General features: G+C 34.3%; 1 protein-coding gene across 1 annotated transcript in view; it reads right to left on the bottom strand.

Annotated features, from left to right (window-relative positions):
• Positions 1-7,888, bottom strand: part of LOC101901783 (paired box pox-meso protein) — a 176,043-nt gene extending 168,155 nt beyond the window's left edge. Inside the window, exon 1 of the mRNA XM_059127156.1 lies at positions 7,718-7,888. The gene's annotated coding sequence lies outside the window, so the exon portion shown is untranslated. The remainder of the gene's footprint in view (positions 1-7,717) is intronic.
• Between the last annotated feature and the right edge of the window lie 9,511 nt (positions 7,889-17,399).

Genomic DNA, 17,399 nt, shown 5'->3' with positions numbered 1-17,399 from the left:
TTTCAAATTAAGTATTTGAAGTTCGTAATGGATATTACAGCCTAAGACAGAAAATTGTCTGTGCAGGTCCACGTCTTAGTATAGCCCCCATATAACTGTACTTTTTGATATTCGGTATTTTGATGATTTTAGCGACATTATTTACCGGAACTGTTTCAAATTTGGTATTTGAAGTTCGTTATGGATATTACAGCCTAAGACAGAAAATTGTCTGTGCAGGTCCACGTCTTCGTATAGCACCCATATAATGGTACCTCCCTATATTCGCATTTGAATATTGTAATGGCTTATGACAAAAGTTGCCTATGCAGGTCCACGTCGTCGTATATACCCTAAAATATCGGCTACATTCGGAATTTTTAAGATTTTAACAGAATTTTTAACGAATTTTATTTATTTTTTTTTTTAATTGCCAAATTCGTTCCAAATGGTGAAGGGTATTCAAAGTTCGGCCAGGCCGAACTTACAGCTTTTTACTTGTTAATTTTTACATATTAAGTTCTACCCTTTAAGAATTATTAATTTCAAAGTACGACCATTTTGTCTGGATAATGTGGGTAGGGCCTTCACAAAAACTTAACTCGGCAGGTATCGAATGAGGATCATATGTCAAAATATGGGTCGATATTGACTGGTTATCGTAGGCGAAAATTAATGAAATTAAACTGAATTTCGCCCAGTTCGGTTGAAAATTGCGGCTAAAACGTTTTATACGGCTTTCCATAGATGTGACTTTTAACAGCTATTTCAAGGGCGACAATCTATATTAATTGTGCTAAGCCGATTAGTAACAAAATAACACACTCTCTTCCTCCGAAAAGTAAAGACAAAATTATCTAACTGTAATTATATGTACACATATCTAAGAAAAGCTTTCAATACAATTTTCTTTCTTTTTATTTTTTAGTAAACAAACATCCTTAAATCAAAAGGAATACTCTTTTCGCCTAACACAAATCCCCCTGCAAAAGATGCGGTTAAATCAATTTTCACCATAACACCACAACCGTTATGGAACATTTGCATTTGTTGTAATGTTTGCGCGAATCCATAAAAATGAACTTGAAGTCTTACCACCGTCTGCCATTAACACTTTTTTTCCAAAAACAAAGAAAAAAGTACAAATCTTTACCATTTGAAGTCTTAAAGGTGTTGCTGTTCTTTTATTTTAATTTCCAAATGCACACGTTTCGATATGCTCGAAAGGAGTGACGACTGTTTTGTTATAGAACACACAAACATGTCTGAGATTGTTGTTTTTTGCCAATTCTCGTATGCTCCTTCGGTTCTTTGTGAACATTAAATTTAACTTCAAAGAAAAGCTATGGACAAAAAAAAATTCTTACGGCACTTATCGAATTCAGCCGGATAGGGAAATAGAGATATCAAAGAAATTAGGATTCCAATTATCTTTTCCAAAAGAAATTTAAACCGAAAATGCTGTAAAATACACAAAGGTTGTGTGAACACTTTCTATGGAGGTTAAAGCCATTTTTTCATTAAAATTTAAATCTTAATGGTGGATTTGTTGCGACATTTTTCAAAGAACTAGGCATACATAAGTGTGGATTTTAATGGAGCCTTAATTTTAAATGTTGGGGTTTTTAAGATTTTTTTTAAATATTTAGGAATATAAACAATAAATAAAATAAATTTTACAGAAATTTATTAAGATAACTTAGTAGGAATAAGAGGGTGAGATAAAAAAAAATTGCAACAAATTCAAACGCCTTAATTTTTATATATATTGTTTAAATTTTATTGAATGAAAGCAAAAATGTCGGAAATAGCATTAACTTTTAGAATACGTTTAGATTTGTGCGAATTGGTCACCCTTGGCACGAATTATGGTCTTCAAACGGCCAATGAAACCGTCACACGCTGCCCGTCCCACGAATTGGTATCCGGAGATTTTGATGACCATTGTGCGCTGGAATGAAGCGAAGAACCTCATTTTGTAACCATTCTTGGGTGGCGCGTGCTGAGGGTAATTGTGCTGAGTCCTGTTGGAATGTCCAAGGTTTGCGGAAAAAATGTTTGCGTGCCCAAGACTTTAATACACCCTCCAGAATATTTTCGCGATTTGGCATTTATTCTGACGCCACGGTCAATTAATACGAGCGGAGAGCGACTAAACAACGAATGTTTTCTCATCGGGGAAAACAAAATTCGGCAGTTCACCACTTTCGGCGAAGCGAAGCAAATTTTAAGGTCGTTTGAGTTTATTTTCTTTCTTTTGCGGTGTAAGTTCTTACACTTTTTGGAATTTCAATTGACGTCGGGATACGCTACCAGTATCACGGTAACGAGCGATGGTACGGGACACAAAATATTTATTCTCATTTAAATGCTGGAGTGTTTTAACGCTTGCCACTTGCGTTTTTCCAGCCAAATATAAAGAAATCACACTATCACGCTTGAATTTCATCACGAATAACTTTTTTCTGGAAAATGCTCACCAAAATGCTTTTGTACGCTTGTAAACAATATAATGGGCTGTCACTGGAATAATTTAAACAGCTTTCGGACGAGTGGCTTAGAAATGACATCAGTCTGCAGTTGGTTGCATTTTTTTCATCACACCCTGTATATTTGATAGATCCCAAATTTTATGTAGGTCGGTTCAGATTGGCATATAGCTCCTATAAATATCTTTCTCCGATTTCAGGTTTTTGTGCACCAAATTTTTAATATTTACTCAAATGGAGTGCATTTTGGGACACATGGACGAATTCAGCCTAGATTCGATTCGATCATATTTCTTACCAGACATCAGATACTGCTTCGAAATACCTCTGCCAAATTTTATCTATGAACTTTCTTTAAGTCTTTATGAACCTTTTCTTTGTCTTTAGAACATTTATAAATTGGGAATTAATGGTGTAGGGAAATTGGCCCGCCCGACTTTTGACCTTTCTTTACTTGTTTAAAATAGCTCCAAAGTATAAGAATTTTTAAGAATTTTTTTTCATATGTGCGATTTTACATATAATCAATTTTTTTAAAAAGCTCCATATGGAGGGATTAGAAACATATGTACTCAAAAGGGTAAAAGAACTCTATAGACCTGGATTAAAATATTAAGGAACTCCATAGCCTTTTTTGAGATATTTTCAAGGGACTCCATTAATACGGATTAAAAAAAATCTAAGCTAATGGGACGCGTAATCTGTATGCATTTTTTCTAAAAAATATTTTCAAGAAACTCCACAGGCGTGGTTTTTTTAAATATTATTAAGAAGCTCCATGGACGTGGGTTTTTAAGTGAAAATATTTTTGAGGAGCCCATGGACGTGGTTTTTTAAATGAAAATATTTTTAAGGAGCTCCATAGACGATGATTTTTAAATGAAAATATTTTTAAGGAGCTCCATGGACGTGGTTTTTTAAATGAAAATATTTTTAAGGAGCTCCATCGAAGTGGTTTTATAAATGAAAATATTTTTAAGGAGCTCCATGGAAAAAATTTCAAGGTACTTGGCTTCAAACTAGTGGATAAAATTATTTTTAATAGTCGTAGAATTTTAACAGGATTTTCAAAAAACTTTCCATCCGTGGATTTTTTAAAAATTATTCAAAGTCGTAGATTTTAAAAAATATTTTGCATATTTTTTAAATATTCAAAGAAGGAGTAAACTAATGAAAATGTCTCGATGGAGCTTAAACTCCGTGAATTATTCATAAAGAGGTTTCATGGAACTTAGGCTCGAAAGTCGTGGATTTGTATGAAACGTGATCAATACAACTAAGAATACATGGTAGTTCTTCCAATGATCTTGGACTCTATAGTAACTAATTTTAGAGAAAGAAATTTGGACCCAAATGGACTTTTAGGTCTCTAGTTTTATATGCAATTAAAAAAAAAAGTTTTCAAAGATACATGCCTATTATCAAATCTTTTAAGAACAACATTAATTTCATCACCTTTTATTAGGGTCCTACGAAATGAGATTAACCCCAAAAATAAAAACTTATATAGGCATTCTGAAACAATGGATAGCGGAACGGAGACAGGAGGCTAGAAAATTCCGCAACATATCATTGTATATCACATTAGTTACCCTTTCTCCTGCATTATTCTTCTTTTTTTTTCTTGTACCAAAAATATTTGAAACAACAACATCAAAAATAAATACAAACATCGTATTTATGGTTTTTATTGAATAATTTTCACGTGAAAATTAATGTTCTAGCATTGTAGGATGCCAACAACAACATTTGCAGCGTTCGGTTTTCCACACCGCGACACACACACACACATTCGCCCATTGTACCACGTGCTGCATGGCCCGGAAAAAAACACCGGGATGCAATGCGGTTGTGAATGAAGCTGATGCCGCTGCTGCACATCTCTGCGGAGCACCGATGCTATTCTTCCCGAAAATCTATTCCTGTTCACGCATATGCAGTCACAAATCAGAAATTCGTCGAAGCGTTCATTCATTCAAGTGCATCGAGCGTGAAGAGTGAACTTATGTTGGACGGCTATATTCAACACTTGGTTTGTTGGTAGCCAACAAAAAACAACCTACCCGTCGTCTATCCATACATCCATCTATCTAGCCATCCCACAAAAGTGCATCCTCGTGCATAGGATTCGTTGCCGATGACGCGTCGTTCTACAAATTGTTTTTTTTTTTTCTATATTTTCTCAAAATATTTCAATATTTTGTTCGTTTTCCTTAAAATATTGTTTCCCGCCTTCGTTGGTTTGCTACCGATTTTGTGATGTTGTCGATCGTTGTGGTACACCTTAAGATGTTGGGATAACGTTCATCGAGTATGTCCCTTAGTACCCTGTCTGTACAATTGTTTTGGCTCATTTGACAATGAGCAATTATTAGATATCTTATAAATGAACATTAGGGTGGGTACATTAATTAATATTGTACTGATTTATACATGAGGTGGAAATGCCTGTAGATGGGAATAATTAAATAAGTTCAGGCAAAGTCTGTACAATCTCAGTCGACAAATGTTACAGTTAGAAAAGTATACCATGATGTCATGTATATAAGAGGAGGACCTCAACCGTAGGGCTATGAATGATATATATCATTTTATACGACAAAAATGTCTGCATCCGATTCGATATGTCAAAGTATCCGATTCGATCCAAATTAAGTTCGAAGATGGGTAATATCGGACCTTAACCTTGGATGGTCAAAATTGAAAATATTTTATAAATTGCATATCTCTCAGAGAGCAAAGTGAGTACGCTCTGTTGTTCAAATGATATAGCCCCATATTTTTATCAGGTCTATGTCAAATATAGTATATCAATATTGTCAAAAATTCGAATTATCATAAATCTTATAAAATGAGAAATACCATGACGATTATATTTAAATTACGCATATCCCAATATTTCTAACCTCTCTAGATCTGGTGTGAAAGTAGGATAAGTTTTTGAATGGTTACTCAACTCTCAAATAATTTAAAATTGTACAACGACAAAGTTCGTACGTCTCAATATTTCCTCCACCCACAGAATTAGGTTGAATTTCGGACTTTTCGGTACCACCCCCGGATAGCATCATACCTTTAAATAATAACACTCGTAAAATATGAAACAAGTATAAACAATTCCATTATGAAATGTGGCTCATATCAAAATTCCGAATATCAACAGACACAAATATATAGGGGACATAGGAAAACGAGGATGCATGTAGACGGTATCTGCATCAGTGGTTGGCATCTATTACGAACATCAAATACTAAATTTGAAGTACTTTCATTGAAAATGTGACTAAACTTATGAGAACACTGAATACCTGGCGTTATATTGTCGCCAATTTTTATACACTCCACCATAAATAGTATGACGAAATAATAATTTTAGACCTAACAAAGTTGTCCGTCTGTTGTAATCAAGCTAGAGTCAAAACAAATTAAGATAGAAAGCTTCAATTTTGCACAGATCAGATCAGGAAATTGACATTCGCACGGTCCACTATCGCTCCCATATGACGGTACCCCCGATATTCGGTATTTCGTTGATTATAGCCAAAATTCTCAATAAAATTGTCTGAATATTCACAAAAGGAATTACTCCAGAGTTTTTTGGCCCTCGGAAGAGAATTGACTATACAGGTCCACGATATCGTATATCCCCCATATAACGGTGCCTCCCGATATTCGATACTTTCCTTAATTTAGCCACATTTTCAATGGAATTATCTGAAAATCCACAGACGAAGGATTGTGTGAAAATCCACAGAGGATGAGTACTTCACCCCCCGGAAAAGAATAGTTTGCATAGGTCCACGATATTGGGTATTTTGATGATTCTAGCGACATTTTCGTATTTAAAGTTTGAAGGTCGTACTGAGTACTACAACCTATGACGGAAAATTGTCTATGCAGGTATATGCATGCACGTTTAACGGCACCTCCTTTATTCGGTATTTGTATACCCTCCACCATAGTATGGAGGGTTTATTAAATTGTCATTCCGTTTGTAACACCTCGAAATATACATTTTAAACCCCACAAAGTATATATATTATTGATCAGCATAAAATTCTATGTCGATTTATCAATGTCCGCCAGTCTGAAATGAAGTAGGTTGATAAAATTTTACTCAAATGTGTATTATGTCTGCAGGACTTTGGGTATTGAAAATGGGCCATGTAGGTCCACGTCTTCGTATAGCCCCATATAACGGTATATTGATAATTTAGCCACATTATTCACCGGAATTGTTTGAAGTTCGTCATTGATACTACAATCTATGACAGAAAATTGTCTGTGCAGGTCCACGTTTTAGTATAGCCCCGTATAATGGTACCTCCCAAAGATTCGCATTTGAATATTATGATAAAAGTTGCCTATGCAGGTCCACGTCGTCGTGTTTTTAACGGTTTTTATATATTGAAATTCGATAATCCCGTTTGTAATTCGTACTATTTCAGTAGGTTGAGATTTCCATTTGTTATTCGTAACATTATAACTGTAATTCGGAATTCTCGAATTTTATATTTGGAAATTCCATTTTAATTTCGAATTATTTAATCGCAAACAGTTTTTGCATTGGATTGATTCTTCCTTTTTCGAATTACAAATAAAATGATTCGAATTACAAGAGAAATAATTCGAATTACAAATGGATACAAATTAAATATTTCGAATTTCAAATGAAATACTCAAATCACAATCGAAATGTTTCGAGCTACAAGGGGTATTTTCGAATTACAAAGGAAATTACACGAATTACAATTAAAATGCTTCAAGTAACATCTGAAAAGGTATAGGTAAAGAAATGAACTAGAAGTGAGGAGCTAAACTATAGGTGAAAGTACGAATTAGTCCTTTAGCGCTCTTTACAATTCATTATTCTTGTATTTAAACTGGCTCTGTGAAATTTGAAAGTGCAGTGTCTGGCAAAAGACTTGATTGGAAAAGTCGAGCTATTAGGGTGACCATAGCAACATCGCAGCTGACATGAATTCGCTTCGTTGTCCCTTATTATTGGACATTATAGCTTCAAATTTAAAATAAGCAATTATAATTGCCTCAAAATTCCAGCGTTTAGGTAAGAGATGTTGTTAAGAAGATACCTCCATTTTATTTCACTTTTGTCAACCACAAATTGACTTTTGCGGCAATAATAATGTCTGCAATGCGACAATGGCAGGCTGCTTACGTTAGACTTCTCTTAATCTTTCTTAATTATTTCAATATCACAAGAACAACACAGAAAATTTGCTACTCACATATGTATTTTTCTTTGCTCAATTTTTCCTCCCGAACTCACGATATATATTGCGCCATTGATTGAAATGCTACAGCCTCCATGTTAGTTCAGATAAGCGTATTTTATTTCTATGCACATTTCAAGTATTCATATTTCTCTTACCACACAGCCACAAATTAATAATTTCTATTTTCAAATAATTTCCCAAAATAAATATTGTTTTTCGCATGACATGCTTGGTCCGTAGTTAGTTCACAGTTAGTGCTCCCATGTTAACAACTGTCTACACATGTATTCTGAATAAAACCATGTTTCTGAACAGAATTTATTTTGAATTTGATGTTAGAAATGGGAATCACCTCATATGACATAAAAATTCTCTATGCAGATGGTACACATTTTCGTATAGCTTTTCACCTAATCATCGTAATATTTTTGTCAAACTTAGATCGAGTTCGGAGATGGAAAATATCGGTACACTCCTTCTGGTACCTTCCCCACAAAGGGATTAAATTTGGAATATCTAAAACGCTCATAAAATGCAAAATATAATGAAAATTATTTTCAAATTTCACACAATGGAGTATAGCGGTAACACCTCCCCCACAAAGGTTCAAAATGTTGAATGACCAAAATGCTTTTAAAATGCGAAATAAGCATCCGATTATTTTTAAACTTCGCACATCCCAATATTTCTACCAAAACAGGATCTGATGTGGAGATATGATATATCGGACCACTCCTTTAAATACTTTCCCCACAAAGGGTGAAAATTTGCAATGTCTAAAACGTTCATTAAATACGACATATGCATCAGATTTTCTTTAAATTTCGCACATTTCAACATTTTAACTATTACAAGATAGAGTGTGAAAATGGAATATACAGGCTCCCACCTTCTTGTACCTCCTCTACAAAGATCAAAATTTTGAATAAGATGGGATATATCGGCCCACTCCTTTTAATACCTCCGCCACAACGGGTCAACATTTTGCATGCTAATAACTCCTATTGTTTTCAAATTTTGCACATCCCAATATTTCTACCAACACAAGATCAGGTATGAGGAATTGATGGAACCTCCCCAACAATGGATCAATATTTTGAATAAACAAACATTTGGCAATTTGAAAAAACATAATACTACATGGGATCTACTATGGAAACATAATATATCGGTCCTCTCTTTCTCGGTGCCTCCCCACGAAGGGTCAAATTTTTGAATAATTTAAGCCAATGACTATCTTCAAATCTTGTACAGGGTGAGATGAAAAAACCGCAACCACTTCAGCTGCTGTCATTTTTAAACCACTCGTCCGACAGCTGTTAAAATTATTCCTGTGACAGCTCATTATATTGTTTACAAGCGTACAAAAACATTTTGGTGAAAAAAAAGATATTCGTGATGGAATTCAAGCGTGATAGTGTGATTTATATATATTTGACTGGAAAACCACAAGTGACTATCGTTAGAGCACTCCAGCATTTAAATATGAATAAATCTTTTGTGTCTCGTACCATCGCTACCAGGGAAGTGGACGGAAAAAACAGCAACATCAGCAGAAATAGTTCGAAAAGTAAAGAAACGACTCGATCGAAACCCGCGTCGCAGTGGCCCAAAAATGGCTCGTGATCTGAACATATCGCAATATTCCATTCGGCAAATATTGAAAAATGAGCTCGGGGTAAGTCATTGAAATTCCAAAAAGTACAAGAACTTACACCGCAACAGAAAGAAAATAGACTCAAAAGAGCATAAAAGTTGTTTCGCTTGGGCACACAAACATTTTGGCCGCAGACCTTGGACATTCCACCATCGCACTCGGCACGCGCCACCCAAGAATGGTTACAAAATGAGGTTCCTCGCTTCACTTCCAACTCACAATGGCCACCAAAATCTCCGGTTACCAATTCGTTGGACTATTGTGTCTGGAGTATTCTGGAAAGCAAGATTAGCACTAAAAATACCAAAGTGTCGATCAACTCAAGCAAACGCTTCGCCGGGAATGGGCCAAATACCGCAGAGCAACATTCGGGTGGCGTGTGACGGTTTCATTGGCCGCTTGATGGCCATAATTCGAACAAATCTAAACTTATTCTAAAATTTGATGCTATTTCCGACATTTTTTGCTTTCATTCAATAAAATAAAAGTTTTTTTGTCTCACCCTGTACAGGCTCACACCTTCTGGTACCCCCTCCACAAAGGTCAAAATTTTGAATAAGATGGGATATATGGGCCCACTCCTTGTAATACATTAACATTTTGCATGATAATAACTAATACAAAATGTGAAATAAGAGTCCTATTATCTTCAAACATCCCAATATTTTTACCAACTCAAGATCAGTTATGAGGAATGGATGGAACGAACTATTCCTTCTGATACCTCCCCAACAACGGATCAATATTTTGAATAAAAAACAATATGCAACTTGAAACAACCTAATACTAAATAGGATCTACTATAGAGATATAATATATCGGTCCACTCTTTCTGGTACCTCCCCACGAATGGTCAACTTTTTGGATAATTTTAACTCCCATAACTTGCTAAATAAATCAACGATTTTTTTTTTTTTCAAATCTTGTATATTACAATATCTTTACTAACAAGAAATTTGATCTGAATATGAAATTTATGGGCCTACTCCCGCTGGTGACTTCCCCACTTTCTAACATTATCAATAATTGTAACCCTTATACATGCGAAATAAATCAGCGATCTTCTTTCAAAATCGTGTATATGAAGTATGTTAACCTACTCTTTCTGGTGACTTCCCAAACAAGTTGAGCATTTTCAAAAAGTATATACACATTATCCAAAGCTGTCACCTCCAATGACTATATACCATAAGCGAAATGGACTATATTGTTCCACTCCATTGGTAGCTCTCCGATAGAGGGTCAAAATTTTGAATAATTATAAATCATGTTTAAATATATTTGAATAAACGGATAAAGGCTGAGGGTATCATTCTGTTGCCATATCCGACTGATATTTTTTAACTTGTTAAAATAGTGGTTGACTAACCTCATCTTTCATTTTAAGTCTCTTTTAGGCAACATTGCCTATTTTTGCATAACTTAATTCTTATGGATATATTTCGGTATGTGTATGTTTAATCTGCATCTTAACAATAGATTTCATTCTTTACAACTCTTTTTGTCAAACATTTTATTAACGGAGCTAAATTTGTGTATTGTCTGGATTTTGTCGTCTTGTTTAAGGACTATTTGTTTATTGTTTCTAAACAAACACATTAAATTACTAAAGCAAAAAAAAAGATTCATTCCCCGCTTTTAAAACTCAATTACAACAAATTACACCTCAAATCACATCTTTAAGGTGAACACATTACGAGCAGCAGATTTTTTTTTTTTTTTGTGTCCAACAAAATGATATCCAACAGATTAAATTTGCATATAAAATAAAAGTCAACTCTGAAACTGAATGACAATGCAAAACGAAATAAAAAAGAAACACAATACACCTAACCTAAAATGTTACATTATGTAATTGAAGAAGGGCGAAGGAAGAACGATGTTAATCCCAAGCGTACGATTTAATTACTTTAAAATTGCTGCCAACGCAATTTTGGTGAACTCATTTATTTTCTTTACGCCAAAATGTTAAAAAAAAAAAACTTAGCAAAGCGCATATGCTGCAAGGTGTGTTCTGATGCCTGCCACTCTCCCAACACCATCAACACCACCCCTAGCTATCGTCTTCTCAATGTCAAATGTCACATTTACATTTGGATAGGAAATTGCTGCCATCCGTAAAGGTGAATAAGACGACGTTACCACCACAAAAAAAACGGCAATGAAGATGGTTGTTGGAAAGCTATGTGCCTTAGAACTGAAGTGGTTTTTGTTGGTTACAATATTCCAAGGATAATGATGGTGAAATTTGCCACCGTTTGCTTTGTAATCGAGAAAAATGTAGAAGATGTAATTGTGTTTATGTAACAGAGTATGAATAAATTTTATGGCAAATACAATGATGATTTTTAGAAAAATTAAAAAGCTATTTGTACAATTTCAATGGAAATCAAAGGTAGGGTTTATAAGAGGATTGCGTTGAAAATATACACCAGTGGCCTACAAATTAATTTTGGCAGGAACATATTAAATCAAGGGTTCTTCTTGGTCCTTTTTAATAAATATGGTTATAAACTCCCTTTACGGTCGAAATTTGTACAGGGTGTTTTTTTAAGCTAGATAGAACTTTCAATTGTAAAAAGTAACACAAACAATTAAATTTTGATGAAACTTTTTTTTATTTGTTTCAGTATACTCTGACAAATCATCATGAGATATGCGTCGTTCTTTCGCCGATTGGGCTCTAGAGCAGTTGGCAAATGACCCGTTGTTTTATCGCAGCGATGAGGACCATTTTTGGCTTAACGAGTTTGTTAATAAGCAAAATTGCCGCATATGGAGTGAGACCAATCCACAAGAGACCCTACAGACTCCATTACATCTAGAAAAAGGCACCGTATGGTGCGGCCAGCAGTGCTCGAAAAAGTGGCCAAAAATTGGACGTCCAAAATGCACTTCGTCAAGAAAATCCGCGGTGCCCATATAGCAGCGCTCGAAAAAGTGGCCAAAAATTGGACATCCAGAATGCACTTCGTCAAGAACATCCGCGGTGCCCATATGCCCGAATTCATTTTCAAATGTTAATGTCAAGTATTGATCTTTCGAATAAAAAAAATTATTAAAATTTAATTTTTTGTGTTAGTTTTTACAATTTCAAGTTCTATCTTTTAATGCGTAATTTTTTCATCAGAAGTCTCAGAAAAAAAAAAATTTAATATGCACCATAAAATATATCGCCACTTTTGATTTATAAAACACCTTTTTTATTTTTAACAAAATGTTCTTATAATTTTACCGTTCAATAGCAAATCAGGGTTGTGGAAACTTTAAGTGAATTTGATAGCACTCGGTTTGTAGACCAAAACACCAAAAGAGATTAGGGTTCTTAGGTCAGACTTTTTTACCTTAAATGTAGAGCTCTGAAAATTCATTAAAAGCATTGGTATAAAAAATCGTCCATTTTAGTCGTAATTCCCAGTTAATTTTGTCACATTTTGGTATTTTGAGTTCTTATTATGTAGCAGCGTGCCCTTATTCTGTCAAAACATATACACAATTTGTGCATAGTTTTGAATAAGTTTTCGACGTAAATGGGTAGCAAATAGTACAACTTTGTGATAAAACTGTATTGTCCAACAATTTTAGATTTAACCCGATAGAATAACCCGGAAATTCCATTCTTGTTTCGCGGGTTTTCCGAACACAAGAATTTAAAAAAAAAAATTAAACATAAACACCATTTGGAACGAATTTGGCAATATTAAAAAAAAAAACGTTAAAAATGCTCTTAATATCTTAAAAATACCGAATGTAGCCGTTATATTAGGGTCTACACGAAGACGTGACCTGCATTTGCAACATTTATCATAATATGCAAATGCGAAACTTGAAAAAATCGGTGAATAATGTAACTAAAATCGCCAAAATGCCGAATATAGGGAGGTAGCATTATTTGGGGGCTATACCAAAACGTGGACCTGCAGAGACAATTTTCTGTCATAAGCTGCAGCATCCATGACGAACTTCAAATACAAAATTTGAACAATTCCGGTGAATAATGTGCCTAAAATCAACAAAATACCGAATATCGGGAGGTACCGTTATATGGGGGCTATACAGATACGTGGACCTGCACCGACAATTTTCTATCACAGGCTGTAGTATCCGTTACGAACTTTAAATACCAAATTTGAAACAATTCCGGTGAACAATGTCGGTAACATCATCAAAAAACCGAATATCGGTAGGTACAGTTCTATGAGGGCTATACGAAGTCGTGGCCTTCAGTGACAATTTTCTATAACAATCTGTAGTACTTTAATAATGTCGGTAAAATCATCAAAATACCGAATATCGGGAGGTACCGTTATATGGCGGCTATATCAAAAAGTGGACCCATATATGTCATTTGTTATACCAACCATCCTAGACATAATACAAATTGTTCTGCCAAATTTTGAGGCTCTACGTCAAATAATGTAGGCTGTATCGTGATTTCAACAGACAAGCAGACGGACGGACATCGTTAAATCGACTTAGAATTTTATGCTGATCATGAATATTTATACTTTATGGGGTCTACGACAAATATTTGTGGATGTTACAAACGAAATGACAAATTTAATATACCCTCCTTTTTAAGATGGGGGGTAAAACAAAATCAATTGTTGCATATGTAAAAGTCTCCGTTACAGAGTTGCATTTTTCTAGTTTCCTTTAAGTTGAGAAACCTTTGTACAAAAAATTAAAAAAAAATCTTACATACGTTGATTTGCTGAATTTGAATATTTTCTAAAAAGCTTTCCTAAATTGAAAATAATTCAAACGCAAGCATAAATAAATTTCACATGTTAGGCCAAAAAAATAATAAAATAAAATCATATGGTAGTTCTGCCCTACCTTGATTTCATTGTACCATTGAATGGTACTATCCATGGTAGGAAAATATAGGTAACAGCAAGTGTTGTTGTACAACAATCGTAACAACAACCACATACAAATTAAGTAATACAAGTGTCAGAGTTATGTGTCCAAAAAAGTTAACAAAATAATTAATTTTCAATAAATTATTTTTATTTCAACAAGTAAAAAAGCTGTAAGTTCGAGCGGGCCGAACTTTGAATACCCTCCACCATTTGGTATAAATTTGGCAATTTCAAAAAATTAAAATCTATTAAAAATTCTGTTAAAATCTTAAAAATACCGAATGAAACCGTATATTAGGGTCTATACGACGACGTGGACCTGCATACGCAACTTTTGTCATAAGCCTGCACAGACAATTTTCTGGCTGTAGTATCCATTACGAATTTCAAATACAAAATTTGAAATAATTCCGGTAAATAAAGTCGCTATAATCATGAAAATATCGAATATCGGGAAGTACCGTTATATGGGGGCTATACGAAGACGTGGACCTGCACAGACAATTTTCGGTTCTAAGCTGTAGTATCCATATCCAAAATTTTTGCCTTCTATCTCAATTCGTTCGAAACAACAGACAGAGGGACATCGCTAAAACGACTTAGAATTTTATGCTGATCAAGAATGTATATACTTTATTGGGTCTGACATGAGTATCTCCATAAAATGGTGGAGGGTATAAAAATATACAATTTTAAAATTTGGATTATTAAATTGAATATGCAAAAGAATACTTCTTAAAATATTTAATTTTAATCATTCCCCTGAATGTATTGTTGTCAGCTGTTGGTCCTAATCTCTCCACACTTCAAGCAATCGCTAGAAAATCGCGGAAAAGGCATCATCTCTTTCAAGTTGAAGCCAAGCAGCATACATACATAAAGTATTCTACATTTTGCAATTTTAGGAAACATGAAATATACGAATATATTACCTAACGTGGTGTCGCTGTTCCTTAACCGCAAAAAAGTCTCCGAACCATCGCATTTGGCGTTTTATTACGTACAACGGCGATTTTTTCTATTATTAGGCAAAAAATATGTTCACATTGCCCTGCAGTGAAATTTTATTCCAAAAAGGGTATATTTATTGTATTGTATATCAAGAAATGGAATTAAATCACAAAACGTCATATCGGATTTGACACTATATTACTATAGAGTCAAATCAGCTGGGACTTGCTGTTACCTGTAATAATTATACCATGGGTACTATCAATATTTTTCACTCAGACATATTTATATTTTCACTTCGGACTGTTGTAATAATAAACTCATAGAGTTCCCTTTCTTTAGATTTTTTATAGTATACTGTTGAAAGAGGTTAATTTCTACTTCTGAGGCTTCTAAAAAAGTGTGCAGATAACAGAAAAATGGGTTTCAGCTGCATATATCTGAATTTGTGGTTCCTTTTTAGGGAGATATACTATACAGTGAGTTTTTATTATATCCTCAGCCACTCCATCAAGTACCTCCCTCCTAACAGTTCAAAATTTTTAATAATTATAATAACTCTTACACATCTCAATATTTTTATAAACCCAAGGTCTGGTGCGAAGATGGAATACCCGCTTCGGTTGAGAAGATGGGATATATCGGCCCACTCCTTTAGTACATCCCCACAAAGGCTTAAAAATTTGAATATCAATGAAGCTCATAAAATGCATTCAGCATTCGTACTTCTCAATATTTCTATCAATACAAGGTATGTTATAAAGATGGTAGAGATCGGACCATTTCTTCTGGAACCTCCCCCACATAGGATTCAATATTTTAAAAAACAAAACGCTAAGGAAAAAATCGAAATAAGCATCCAACTCTCTTTAATTTTAACACATCCAAAAATTTTTGCTAACACAAGGTCTGTTGTGAGGATGATATATATCCCACAAAGGGTCACAATTTTCAATAATTTTATCTGTCATCAAAATGCCTGATATGAATATGAAATTTATCGAAAATGTGATTTCCCATAAACTTGGCGGAGGTACCAGAAACCTCTTCAAGTTCGATATAAGTTTAATGATATGCAAAGTTTGGGCCAACCAAACAGAGAGACGGACATGGTTATATTGCTGTCCGTTCTATGGACCTGAAACGATTTTCATTCAAATAGACATGGGACTATGTGGGAAGATTCGATCATATTTCCAAAAGCTTTTAAAACATAGAAAAATATCCAACATGGTTAACAACTTGTTGCATGCCATTTTAACATAATATATAATGAAAACTTTATCAGAATTAAATTATAGTCAAACAAAATAAGTATAAACCTTAAATTGCTCAACAATAAATATGTCGAAATACATGTATAAATGTAATTTAAATACATATTATTCAAATTTATTTATAAACATTTTTTTTTGTGAATAATTGCCATTATAGCCTTGCTAAACAAAAAGAGAAATTTGCCAAGAAAGGTCTTCTTATTACAACACTCGATCATTTGCCACCCTTCCCTGCCAACAATAATATCTCAGGGGGAATGTTGTGCATCTTCTGCATCTTCTCTATGAATTTTGAGTTATTATCTGTAATTTGGCTGCGTTAAGCCAACTGTAACGCCCAACTATTGCGATTTGTTCATTTGTTTTGTTATTTTTTGCTTGGCATTTGATTTGAGGAATGATGTTGTTGGTGAATATTCTCATTGGTGTATGATGACAAATGCACAATGGGCCCCGTAGTTCTAAATTCATTTAAAAATTAAAATAAAAAAAATCTTTGAAAAATCCTCAAAGTTTAAACAGGGAAACAAGAAATATCACAGAATACTTTTTACAGCACTAAACCACTTTGTATAACTTTATGTGTGTTACCGGAAGAAAACACATACAAAACTTTATCCCATTGTGCAAAAGTATATGATAAACGCCAACAGCTTCTAAATGTTTTTGTTGCTGCTTATTTTTGTCATCACCACGTTGAAGCGTTTTTTTTTTCTTCTTTTTGCAGAGATTCTTCATGTGCCATAGACTTTGCTGGGGCATTGTGGCATGGCAGACATCTTGTGCCGGTGGTGTTCCTTCGTTCCTTCATTTGCATTTTGATCATTTTGGGAGTTGATTTAATTCTCCTGCTGCCTCCGTTGCTGCCCATTGCTGTTATTATTAGCGTTGTTGCTGTGCGTTCGAGCATTTTTGACTTGTTTAAATATTTCACAGTCTATGAG

Source organism: Musca domestica, unplaced genomic scaffold (genome assembly GCF_030504385.1).
Source record: "Musca domestica strain aabys unplaced genomic scaffold, Musca_domestica.polishedcontigs.V.1.1 42, whole genome shotgun sequence".
NCBI classification, from domain to species: Eukaryota; Metazoa; Arthropoda; class Insecta; order Diptera; family Muscidae; genus Musca; species Musca domestica.
The sequence above is the reverse complement of the archived record's forward strand: the minus strand, read 5'-3'. Positions and strand labels throughout refer to the sequence as shown.